Source organism: Gouania willdenowi, chromosome 4 (genome assembly GCF_900634775.1).
Source record: "Gouania willdenowi chromosome 4, fGouWil2.1, whole genome shotgun sequence".
Classification (NCBI taxonomy): domain Eukaryota; kingdom Metazoa; phylum Chordata; class Actinopteri; order Blenniiformes; family Gobiesocidae; genus Gouania; species Gouania willdenowi.
The window spans coordinates 25037356-25051625 of NC_041047.1; the positions used below are offsets into that span (position 1 = coordinate 25037356).

Below are 14270 nucleotides of genomic sequence, written 5' to 3' on the forward strand. Positions count from 1 at the left end.
TACTATGTTCTACTGCCGTTGGTCATTCATATACATTAATGTATATAAGTGCCGCCTTCGTCCTATACACCCCTATACAAATGGAAACGATTGCAGAGTGCGCCCAGCCAATAGTCTTCGACTTCCTGGATCGAGGACTGTCAATCAAAGTGAATGCGCGTGCATTAACTGTGCACGGAAACGAGGCCGTGCATCTCAAACATGTATCACTGAGCAGCATAGCGTCATGGAGGAGCGCTCCGAAACTCCAAAGTTACCCACTCCACAATTACCAACATATAAAGCTTCTACTAAAAGACAAAAGAAAGTCTGGTACAAAACTTGAGGATAAACATCTTCGTGACCACAACAGAATTTATCTCGGAGCTGATTTTCAAAGGTGGAGGGACTTGCTGCTATTAAAAGGGTTCCGAACTGCGGAATCCTTGGCGACATTTGTCACGGACTGGTAATAAACATGTTCTAATGAAACATTATGGCTCTCTAACAATAAATGTGTAGTTTTTGTAGGTATGCAACTTTGTTATGTTTTGCAATGCGCGTGCACAAACGTAGTGGCGTAGCTTCTGGTAGATTGGCAGAGGCAGGGAAGGAAGTAGAGCTGAAACTCCGGATAGCAGCTTTAATGCCATAATGAGCAAGTTTTGTCGCATCTTATCATAACCATCTCATTTACTGCACTGGTGAAGCTTTTAATTATTTAAAGTTATCTTCATCAAACTAACCTTTTATAACCTTTGTGTAAAATCCAATTTTTACACCATTGTGTGTAGCTTAAGGCCAAATGAATCCCACTCAAGCTTTCAATTTGTTTGGCAGGATGATTTTTACTTGAATTGGAAATGACAGAAAACTTTAATTGTTAATCATATCACTCCTGGAAATCTGTAACCAAATGCTTCACTCCTCAGAAATTTTTTTGTGATTTATATACAATTATTGACATGTGGAAGTGTTAAATGTAGGGCATTTTAAGTGTTGAAATTGCTTTTTCCCTTGAAAATTATACCCAGGATATTTGTTATCAGCTCCACTTGAGGTCCAAGGCGTCCGAATGTGACCCCTGAGCTAAAATGAGTTTGACACCCCTGCTGTCGAGTGATAAGTCGCTCATAACCACGGCCAGCCCAGAGACAGCTCTCCTGATAACGGTGTGTACTCACCAGGTGTGTGTCAGATGTACATGGTGACGTCTGTGCTCGTCCCTCTCTCAGCCCGACTCCCACGGTCTTTGTAAAAGCTGAAAGAACAGGACAGAGAATAGGTGAGACAGAAGCATGATTGTTCCTGCTTTGCAACAATACAAGTGTAAACGTCATCTGAATGCTAACAGAAATGAATCTGCTTTGTACAAAAGTAAACCAGCATCAAGTAAGTTAAAAAAGCCTATGAGCAGAGAAATTATCCCCTTTTTAATCAATAGAATTTTTTTTTTTTTTTTTTAAATCAACATTCACAAAACAATGACATCAGAAGACAACACAAGATTCTCAATTTGATTTACAACCTTGTTAACTTTGTGATTTTTTTTTTATATATATATTTTGTTTATGTATACAAGCTTTAGGATGCAATATTTAACCTTACTGTGTTTCCCCTATAATTATGTTGTGACAGTGAAAATAAGTAAGGTTTGCCATTATGCCCCACCAGGGTTACGTCTTTAATTATCCATGTTCTATTACAACTCAATTATGATTACATGGACTGGCATTTTTTCCAATTACAAATATTATTTTTCCCCTGAAAGTCAATTACAGTTCCGTTCTCAATTACTGAGCCTTTACTAAGTAAGCCAACAAAATGAAACCTTCCTCTTGTGTTAGCTTTCTGTTAGCATCGCTTATAATCCATGTCTTAAATCAGCAGTAAAAAAAAAAAAAAAAATTCCAATTTGTATCTAATTTCTTGGTTACCTTGTTAGGTTTCCTATTCAATGAAAATAGTGGTATTAATAATATTTTTGGTGTGGACATCTGAGCCTTTTTTTCTGTATACACCTAGATTTATTTAATTATTTATTTATTTTAATAGTAAAATGGTCCTCAAGAGAAGTTGATAGGAAACAAATTTTAATAATTGTTAACTATGTATGTGTAAGCCATAAAACTGTAACATGGTTCCACAGGTTTGTGTTTAATTAAATAGTAATTGACCGATTTCATAGAATGCTCTTGCCAATTACAATTACGAACTCAATTATAATTCAAATATGATTACAACAACATTTTTTTCCAATTACAATTACATCATAATTGTAATTAATTCTCAATTACGATATTATAATTATAATTAACCCAACCCTGGGCCCCAACGACTTCAAAAGCTCAAGTTATTGCATCAAATCTTCGTTAATATCATTCAACAAAACCTTAACAGCTTTTTACTTTAAACCAGGGGTCACTGTGTCTCAATTATTGTTTTTTTTTTTTTTTTAACTTCTTCAGTGGTATCTGCATGCCTTATACTGGCCAGCAGGTGTCTCACTAATCCCAGTGAGTAAAACCATGTGATATTAGCAATCTGTGCTGTTGACAAATAGTGTCTACTGGTAAATAATGGGTGGCCTTTATGCATCAGACAGCTGCTAAACCCCCACCTTCAGATTTCTGTCAGGCTGGATGGATGTGGGGGTGGGGGGCTAAGCTAACAACCAGAACAAACAGTAGATTGAGATTTCTACATGCTTAAAGGCAAACTTTAAACCGTTGCTGACATAACATGGTAAAAAAAAAACAAAAAAAAAAAAAACTATTTCCAAGCAAGAACACATTGAAATGTGTATTTTAAGCACTCAGAGACTGGAGGAAAACACAATATACCATCATCATTTAATAGTATACATTCATACCAGACCATGTCTGCAGACAGTGTATCACAGCCACTTATAAAAGTATTGATCAGTGTGTAGTGCACAGAGAGGTGTAAATATAATATGACAACTTATTACTTGTCTTCTGTCAGTCATGTTGCTCTCTGGTTAAGATGTTTACCCCCCACCCCAACCCCACCTCAACTCACCCCAACATCACAGACTAGTTTATGTTTACAGCTTCTTCTAACGCCCACGCCTCCAGCTATGTGATTTCAATAACACACACCCCTCAGTCACTGCCCTTCTCTGTTCAGTGCTAAGTAGCGGGTGCTGCTGAACCAACGTTTACCCTTAAAGCTCTGGATGACACCCCCCCCAACCCCCCCATTAGCGAGCCGAACTGGAATGTTTCACATTTGGTGACATAACATCTGAAGTTTAAGCTTTTCAGGGTCATGTTGTTGCTTTTAAATGATCTGTTTGTACAACATGTTTGCAGTGATTACGTTCATGGTAAAGTGTGTGTGTGTGTGTGTGTGTGTGTGTGTGTGTGTGTGTGTGTGTGTGTGTGTGTGTGTGTGTGTGTGTGTGTGTGTGTGTGTGTGAGGGCTGAAAATGTTCTGACCTCACACTGAACAATACAACAAGAAAAGCGTTAACCATGCTTCGATGAAAGGGCAAAGAATGACAAAGCAAAAATAACAACTCATGCTGAACTGAAGCTTGAAAGAGAGGATGTGTTGCTGTCGTCAACCTAAACATGACTTATTACACTGGTTCACTGGTGATTCTCACAGACTTGTGATAATCATGCTTCTTTCTTTTTCTATTCAAGCCTCCAAAACCCTTGCTGCCAGTGACACTAGTTCTCACACAAAAGGGAGTGGGTAATTATCTGACAGGCTACAATGTGTATTAAGCAGGCCAGGGTTTCCTGTGTCGTCGTACACGTGCCAGCTTAGTTGTACACGTGAAAACATATCGCACATCCTGCACTTGCTTTTTACACTCTTAACTCAGGCCCTGTCCACACGGACACAAAACTAAAACGCTTTCCCCTAAAATAGGTAATTATGTGTGCATCGACACGAAAAGGCGGAAAACGCTGTAGTAAACAAACATTAGGGGCCTCTATGTAACGCTGCCACAGAAATACACAGAAAGAGGGAAGAAGACACCAAGAGATAGGCAACATCTGTTTGCAAGCATGTCTGGGTTAGGAGTGGAGGTTTTTTTTTCTATTTTTTCTTTAATATTTGGTCACAAAGAATCACCAGATGATCTTTAAAGCTGTGCTGCAGCTCCCGCATGACACTGGAACATATGGGAGGATCTAGTTGTTACAATAAAGACCAGTGGAGGGCAGTAACACGCCTTGTGGTGTCCACTCTGCCGTAAATACAGAGGAAGAAGAAGAAGGCACCCAAGCATGCTCATAAAACTTGTGTTGACATAAAAAAAGATGGAGACAAAGACATGACAGGATATTTTCTTGTAGACCGACGACAAGGTGGAGCAGCTGCTTTGTTGTTGTTGTGTGGAGGAGTCGCACATGCGGGTTGAGAGAGATGAGGCTATGGCGTCATCATTTGCTGAGTATGCGTATACGCCGTCCGCACGTCGACCCAGCGGGTGGCATTAACAGACTTTCCCACTCTGGGACCCCTTTTCAGAAGTTATTATATTCGGCTTCCAAATCACCATTGACGTGTGGACACAAAACATAAATGATAAAAAACTTGACCGTTTAAACTACAACCAGTCTCCGTGTGGACGGGGCCTCAGTGACACTGAAAGCTTGTCTTCTTTAACTAGGCTGGTTCTCTACCCTTTTTTATGTTAATAATAACTTCCTTTTTTGTCCTCCACAACTCAACCAGTTTTATCATCACACTAGCGCAGACATGGGCAACTGTAAATGAACAAATTGGAAGTAAAATGAAGCCCAACACGATACACAAATAATTACAAGAAGCCAAAACAAAAAAACCCCAAATAGATTTCCCAAAATTCACTAAAAAAGACTAATTAAACACTAAAGTACATCAGACACACAAAACCACAACACATGCAAAATTACTTTAAAGACCTACACAATGCCAACACAATTACACAAAAAAACAGAAAAAACACCCAAAATGAAAAAAAATATAGAAAAACTACAGATTGACAACAATGCAAACATACATAACACACAAAAAATAACAGAAACGCATACAATGACTCATAAATTACACAAAATGACTTCAGAAATTCCCTAAATAACAGGTATATACAAAAACAACAAGACAACGCCACATAAAGAGAACAAACTAAGACAAAACCCTTTGTTTTCTCAAGCTTAGTTTAGTTGTTATTGCATAAATGTTGGAAATGTTGCCCGGTCAGATTAGACGATCACATTTTTGTGGCCTTGCTGTGATATGAGTAGCCCACCCTATTACTAGAGGTTTGTCTTAACATTACAATTTGGATATCGATCAAGTAACGGGAGCACTTGATCAATAAGTTTGACAGTTTCTAACTCTACAAACACTAATAATAGTTTACATGGTAAGCATGTAAAAACCTAATGCAGTGCCTGAAAAACTGACCCGTATTGAGAGTAACGCATGGCTTCATGGTCATGACACTAATCTAAATGGAAATTCCCTGTCAGCACACTCTTGACCAAAGACTGTGACATCAGTTTGCATTAGCATCTGGCATGAGAGCTACAATCATTTTTCCATGATTTATTAATAAAAAAACAAAGCTGTTTGATTATTAATAGCTTTTTAACTTGTTCCATTGTGCTCCACTATGATAGGCCAACTAAAGTTAAAACCTGTTGTATCTTACTGTCAATATGAGGTACAAGATGTACAGATGTAAAGTTGTGGTTCCTTAGGTGATTCTCTATACAATATGGTGATTGACGTGTGATCAAAGAATGTCAGAGGCCAATCAGACTTGGATAATTTTTGGTTACAGAATTTTTTTGAAATGGAAGATAGAATTTGGTTGATTTGCCCTGTTGGAGGGATATTACTTTAGCTACGTAAAGCTAGCATGATTTTGAATGTAGCTTCCCTGACGGCTCCACCTTCACGCCCCTCCCATCTGTGCTCCATCTCACTCACATGCGCGAGCACGGCTGCTCCAGAAGCAGACCTAAGCTCATCCTTTGTATTGTGTAGAAACTTCGTTGTCTCATGTCTCATTCAGCAGTAAGTAAACACAAAACTTTATATATGTTAAACATGACTAAAAAAACTCTGTTTAAAGGGGACATATCATGGTTTTAAATCCTTCCTTTTTACATATAAATCATACAGTTGTGGTCTATATAAAGCGGAACTGCAATGCTTGGGTCTGAATTCCTAATTATTATAGCTCCACAGGCCCCTTTTCTACCCCTTTTCTGATGTGCTTCTGAGAGCAGCTCGTTTTGGTGCGGTCTCTTTAAATGCAAATGAGACACTCCATACCCCGCCCCCTCTTCAGGTGACACTCGGTTCAACTCCACCCTGCTCGGCCATTTTTGTAGTTTGATAGAAGAGATACGGCTATGTAGCGGCGCGTAAACTTTTTATTCAGAGGTTATTTACAAAATGTCAACAACAGAATACTTGTCCATCCAGCCTTACATGTTCCAGCCAGAGTCGGACCCGGCGGAGCGAGATGAAAATGAAGATGATGAACCTGCAGAACCCTAACAAGTGAGCTAACACAAGCACCGAGCTAACGCTAGCGCCAAGCTAACGTCACGAAATGCATTTTAATACAGTCTTTTCAAAGACAAAAATGGCAAAATGAAATGACTAATGAAAACTTTAGACTTAAATTAAATCACGTAGGCCATATCATCAAGGATCTAAAACGAGCACACAGCGCTAACATATGAAGCCTGAAGACGGTGCAACTGCTAATGCTAACAAAACAATGACAGGGACGTCTTATCATCACACTTTTTAGCGTTATTTACAGCTTACCGAAGTGCTCTGTTCGTCGTCTCCAAAGATAGAAGGAATTGAACCCTCAATCAGACAAAGTCTTTCGGCAAATCCTTCTTTATACTGGCGGAGGTTGCAGAAGCAGTCATCCTTGAAGTGCTTCACGCACACAAAAATGACCTTACCCACAGATGTTGGTACATTTCCGTGAAAAATAAAACTCAACCAGGCACTTTGAAAAGGTTCTGATGCTGGAAGACAGTGTAATGAAGCGTGTGGGTTACTACATCCAACAACCGAACATTTTGACTTATCCTCTCGTAACTTCAGCATCCTTGAGCTTGGACTACAAAATAAAAGCGAGAAATAAAAATGGCAGATTGCTCGAAGTGTTGGACCTGGAGTTGATGTACTAATTTGGCAGTTCTGCTGCAAATACTGTGATGTAATAGTTCAAAAAACATAATAGAGAATAGAAAAATCGAAACAGATTGAAAAATATGAGCAAAACAAAACATAAAGATATCTACGGAGCACCTGAAGAGACTAATTTGATTTTTTCTGTACTTCTAAACACTCTAAATATACAACAAAATGCATTTAAGGGCTAAAAAAGTGGATTTAGCATGATATGTCCCCTTTAAAGTCCGTCACGGGTGACGCGCTTTGAGTGTGAGCTCATGCACGAGAGGGGTTGAAAACGAGCATGGAGACAGGGAGATGTGATTGGTTAAAAAAAACGAGCCGTCTTTTTTTATTGGTCCAAGTTTTTACAGGTTGACAGCTGCTACAGATGACAGATTTTCTTCATTCCTTTTTCAGGGCACAAAAGATCTTAATTTCTGTCAGGATATCAAGAAAACTTAAACCAAAAACTTAAAAAGTGTAACTGAAGAAAATCGCCAACCCTAGTTTTAATATAACTAAAAAAAAATGCATCTACAGAGAAACTGCAAAAATGCTGTATGTAGAAATTGTCACACAATTCTGAGGATTATACTGACTGAGGGGTTGTCTAGAGTCAATATAACCTTCAGATTAGTCAGGTTTACCCTCAGTATATAACCCCTCAAACTCAGTCAGTATAACACCTCAGAGTCTAATCAATAGGGATGGCCCGGTACAACTTTTTCAATTCCGATACGATACAGATATTGCAGACTTGAGTATTGGTCCGATTCAATATCAGCACGAATCATACATATTTTTATGACTTATTTTGTAGTGTGGAATGTTAGAAAAAGTTTGATCACATGATGTTACTCAAACAGAGAACGATAGTCAGCAACAGTAGATATGAGGACAAACTGACTAATTTATTATTAACCAATTGGTTACGTACATTATAACCTTCAACATAATATCTACAGTATTCCACAATTGAATAAATGTAATATATATATCAGAGATTTTAGATGCAGTCCGATAAAATCATATTCGTTTTCTGGCTGATATCAAACTGATATCCGATATCAATATCGAATCGGGACACCCCAACTAATCACCTTAAATCTAAATCAATCAGGACAGAGCAGGATTTTCATTAGTATTCTGTACACTGAGGTAGCCCAATTGGCAAAAATCAGACTAAATTTGGGCTACAATTTATTTATGAAAAAACTATGAAATAATGAACGATAACGCACACCGGTCATCTCTCCAATTTTGTTTAGACTGTTCACACTGAGAAAGCCAAGCATTTTTATTACACTTTAGGGGCCCTTAAATGTAATTATCTGACACATGAGTGAAATAATACACAACTTTTGCCTATGAAGATTACAAAAAAAAGAATGTGTGTGTGTGTAGGCGGTGGGGAATGCTGAAGACATCTGCTCTCAATGTGTAGGGGTGCAAAAATATCCCAATCCATTACGCTCGCAGCATGAAGAACATTTTACCACACAAAAGCTGAACTATTAAGGGAGCCTATGGGAAGCAATATGGCCCTTAAACGCACACCTGTTTCACAACAATTTCAAAGCAGAATTATTTTCTCTAGCTGCTCTATTGTACTATGTGTGACTCAAACCTGCATTACCTCGTCTTTTAGTTTTTGTCTGAAGCATTCCCTCACCACATTTTCTTTAGTGCCTGTCACATGCAGGACTCAAGGCACTAGAAATCCTGCTGCAGATGCAAAGTCAGACAGACAAAGTGGGTCAGTGTGTTAATCTGAGCAATGAGGGATGTGACAGACCATTAAAGCCATGTCTCCTCTAACACACACTCACAGAGCTACTGCATTATGAACAGCTCATCTTTCTAATATTTAACAATGAGTCCATTGTCGTACTTACCAGTCTACAGCCAGGACATTTCTAAAGGTTTTCTTCAAACCTATAAATTATGGAAGTAAAATCTGTGCCATCAGAGATTAATTCTTAATTTTAAAGCTGAAATTTTTTTTAGCATCAAAATCAGACTTTGAGTTTCAAAACCATCACATTTTTAGCATTTTTTTAAATTTTATTCCTGATTTTTTTTTTAAGTTTTTAAAAATTCAATATAAAATAAATAATATCGGCCAACAAGAGCGAAGGGGCTTCGGTAACAATATATACTTCATTTGTCATTTGTGTTTGTAAGAATTCTCGATAAATGTTACCCGACACCTGAAATAGCCACTCATGAACATGATTTATTAAACAATATATAACTACACTAGGGGTGAGTATTGCCTGGCATCTGGCAATACGATTCATATCTTGATATATAGGTCACAATACGATACATCCCGATATTGTAGTACAAGGCGATTGTTGCGATTTGTTTTATATATGACTTAAGAAACAACTAATCTGTAATTGTGTACACCTTCATGAGAACATTATGAATAAAATATATATTTTTGGCTTATTTTACACTCAAAACATTGGCTTTAACATGCCATGTGCCAACAACTTAAAATAAAAAAATAGCATACAATCCTTCTGTGAATTTTAAACCACCTTTGACTTTAATGCAACTTAACTGAGGTATATGCCTAAAACAACAAATAAATGCAGAAAGTTAGTACTTTCTTTTTAGCTTTTATTGAAAAAACACAAGCTGGTCAACATGCCCAGGTTTCAGCACTTCTTTGTGCAGTTACAATGTCTCCTGCAGTGGAAAAGACTTTCATGGTTAAAGAAAGGTTAAAAAAATAAATAAAAAAGTTAATATCAATAATTTTAAAAAATCGATATGGATGCAGTAATGTTGCCAGGTACGCGTCCTGCGTCCCTGATGCATAAAAACCTGAAAGGACGCAGTAAATCCACTATCCATGCGTCCTAGGGACGCACCTCATTTTTTCCATGAAAAACGACACATTGTGTACAAAAACTTCTGCTTAAAATCACAGTAACTGGTAAAAGAAACCTAGCAGTCAGAGGACCCTTTTACACATTAACTTAGCGCACACATGATCCCCTTGTGTACATGCTAGTTTAGCCACTACAACAATAACTAGCAAGTTAACGTGGATTTCATTTCAAAATGTTTCCTGGGACCACTTATTAAGTGCACCGCCCTCCCCCCTGAAAGCTTCGTCCGTTTTTCGTGGAGCGCATCGGTGCTCCGTGAGAACGTGATCAGCTTAAATCATCTTCCCCTGCGCAGTGTTCAAACTGTTGTGTCTGGTTAACTAAGAATAACTCAGTCCATGTTGTTAGTGTCTTGTAGGTACTTATTCACAGTTGCAAGCTACTGTACCTCAAATACAACAGTTTCAGTGGGAACTTATGGTTTACAAAATTAAAGTCCGTTTTACAACAACGTTATTAGAATGTTACATTCTAACAACATCTCATCACAGCTACAGAAGATAGGATCATTTAAACTAAGTTGATCAAAACTTAATCATTAAACCTGATCAAATTCAGTAAATCATTGATACCTGAGAGGAAATTGGGTGACATTAATGCTGTTCTCAAACATCTTTATATGACATAAATAACGAAAAAGGAGCAGTCAGAATAATCCATGTCACTACAATTTATATCTACCTTTAAATGTATCTGCCTTAATTTTTTGACATATTTTTTTGTTTAATTATGATTTATTTATTTATTAGTATTTATTTTGTTTTCTCACAGGAGTTAAAAACTAATATTTTCTTTAAAAAATGATAAATATTTCTTAAAAAATGGAATAAAAAATTTGAAGTGGAAAACAGAATTTGGGGGAAAAAAAATAAAATGTCAGAGATACGAACTTCTTTGTAGTAAGCAGTGATGTTGCTAGGTACGATACATTTTAAACAACAACTTATGTTTAAAATCACAGTAACTAGCAAAATAAACCTAGCTGTCAGCAGACCCCTTTACGCATTAACAGCGCAGACATGATTCCCTTGTGTACATGCTAGTTTAGCCGCTACAACAACAACTAGCAAGTTAACTAGCTGCTTATAATACACCACAAACATATATCCATTTTATTTTTCTCAACAGACTTTGCACTGTTAGTTAAGTTACATTTGTGTGCTTTAAGTTTCATAGTGATTGACTCAGTTTATTTGATTTAGTTGATGTTCAGACAAGAAGATTTTGTCTTATTTTGGTGACAATTTATTTTTTGACTCTGTCATGATGATGAGAATGTTTTGTTTGTGTTAAAATCAGCACTTTTATTGATCATTTATTTTTGTACAACAGACCATTTTGTTTTCATTTGAATTTTAGTCATTTATTTTGGTGCTCTTTTATGTCGCGAGAAAAGTGAAATATAACCTGCCACTGTGCAATAAACTTTTCAGATTTGAAATTGTATTTGTTTAATTTCAGATACATTTTAAACATACATGAATATATTTGCTAATTATAGCCATATCATATCACCATTAAGAGAGTTTAACACTACAATTTAAGAAATAGAAGAATATAAGAAATACATTTTTTTATTGGGGACCCATTGAATTTCCCATAGACCCACTCAAATCACCACCTGTGGGTCCCGGGGACTCACTACATTGAAAACCTATCAATATCACTGTGGATGCATTTAGGATTAATCAAAGAATCGCCGAACATAATATTGCGATATATCGCTGAATCAATGTTTTTCAACACCCCTAATCTACACTGAACTTTTGACATTGAATTATTTTATGTTGAATTTTGTTATATTGAATTTTACAAACTTTTTAAAAATAAGTGTCAGGAATAAAAATAAAAAAATAAAAAAACATGCTAGAAATTTTTAAATTCAAAGTCTGATTTTGAAGCTAAAAAAAATAATAATTCAGCTTTAAAAAGATTTACTTCCATAATAAACGCTAGGTTCACCACACTAACCTGTATTTAATCTAGTAATAAAAGGTTTCGTGAAAACATGACGTCTATCCTTGGCTGCTACTTCTGTGCGACGCAATCACTGCAAACTTTGTTGGTGGTGTTTTGGCGATGCCATTGAGAACTAGATCAAGGTTCTCACTTTCTCTGGGCTTTCATTAAACCTCCCATAGGGACCGCAATTGATCAGGAGCTTGAGGGGGAGGCTGTGCAGATTACACACGCTCTCTAATAACTTGCACGCACACAGTGCTGTGTCACACCAGTTCAATTTACACAACCTTCTATCAGCAAATTGGCTATTTAAGTTCAAGCACTGCCAGTGACGGGACAATTCATTGTACATTTGTGTGTGTGTGTGTGTGTGTGTGTGTGTGTGTGTGTGTGTGTGTGTCAAAGGGAACGTGGTTAACGGCGTTCACACCATCACTTAACATGCCACTGATGTTCAGGGCCTGCTGAAGGTCATTGGGGTGTGTGTGAACTCGCTAAGCTGTAACTCAATTAAACATTTACGGCCCTATAAAATCCATTTTATTTTTTTCCAATTTCAGTTTTATTTTTTTTTCCAAATTCTGTGTTTTTCCGCATTAATTTTTTTAAATTCCGTTTTTTTAGAAATATGAATCAATTCTTACAGAAAATATTAGTTTTCAACTCCTGTGAGGAAACAAAATATATACTAATAAAAAAGAAAACCATAATTAAACAAAAATGTATGTAAAAAAAATAAAATAAATAAATAAAATAAAGAGTAAGATACAAGTAAAAGGTAGATATAAGTTGTACTGATGTGTATTATTCTGACTGCTCTATTTTAATTATGCATATGTCATATAAAGATGTATGACAACAGCATTAATGTTGCCATATTTCCCCTCAGGATCAATGGTTACTGAATCTGAGCAGGTTTTACTTAATTTAAATGATCCTGATGACAAGGTTCCAGACCATAATGATTAAATGCATCAGTTATTTCACCACTAGGGGCCAGAATATTTGACAGAATTAGAATACATCTATCTAAGTTATCATGAACCTACAATGTTTGACTCTACAATCCTTGGCAATGATGGTCTAGTCCACAACATCAGACAACTTGTTCCTACAGATCTTCTGTAGCACTGATGAGATGTTGTTCAAATACTGAGCAGGTGAAACTGATTAAAGCTCATCACGTTTTCACGGAGCACAGCAGCGCTAAACGAGAAACGAGCGGAGCTTCACAGACACAGTAAAATTAAGCGGGAACTGATGGCTCTGTATTTTGGAATGAGAGATGAGTCGAAAGTTTTTCAGACGATGTTTTCAGCAGCAGCGATGCGAGTGGGCGGTGCATCTAATGAGCACATTTCCTCATAAACAACATCTTTTGCCTCACGTTGATGGTGTTTCATCCACATTCTGTCAATTTCCACGTTTAACAGTGGATTCCATTTTCATTGGTTGATTCCGTCCACGATTCCATTAACGTGGATTTTATAGGGCCCTAAACATTGAAAATGAATGCAAATATCAATGGTATGAATACGGTTTGTTTGTTTTGTGGAACTGAAACATATATGTTTCACAAAGATATCAGAAATAATCTTAGAGCAATCATCCAGAACAGTGTTAATTTTGACAACAATTTTTGATTTAGTTTTAGTCAGTCTTTTGGCAAAAATACAATTATTTCAGTTAGAATCTAGTTTAAGTCAACTGTGACATTAAGATTTTAGTACTAAATCTGTTACAATATCTGTAACTGTAGATGACTAAAATATACAGCATAAGAGTTTGATTTCTTTAAAGATTGAATTACCTTATTTCTAAAGTTTTTCATTTCTGTCAACTCAAGCCTAGTGTGACTGAGACTAACTCTTGTATTTTCAGTCCATGTGTCAAACCCGTGGCCCAGGGGCCAAATCCGGCCCTTTGGAGCATCCAATTTGGCCTACAGGGGAAAGTAAAAATGATTATAATGATTATCAACCTGATATGGGATGGTATTATTGTATTTAAATGCACACAGACAGATTTGATGATGTGATCAATGCATAAAAACCACATGATGAGTTCTGATTGGATTTCATCGCATGACAAAATTATAGTTTTTAATTTTTATTAGTCAATGAAAATGTAATTACATTTTGTTGTAGTTTTTGTTTACATGTATTTTTTTTCTAATTAGTCATACTCTAGTTACTGTAACTTTAAAACAAATGTAGTTGACAAAATCTATGAAGACATTTTTTGTCAACA

General features: G+C 36.6%; 1 protein-coding gene across 9 annotated transcripts in view; it reads right to left on the reverse strand.

The window, feature by feature from the left end:
• ralgps2 (Ral GEF with PH domain and SH3 binding motif 2) overlaps window positions 1-14270 on the reverse strand; it is a 91611-nt gene that overhangs the window by 56287 nt on the left and 21054 nt on the right. For all 9 annotated transcript variants that reach the window (XM_028445471.1, XM_028445476.1, XM_028445475.1 and 6 more), the window contains exon 2: window positions 1164-1240. The gene's annotated coding sequence lies outside the window, so the exon portion shown is untranslated. The remainder of the gene's footprint in view (window positions 1-1163; window positions 1241-14270) is intronic.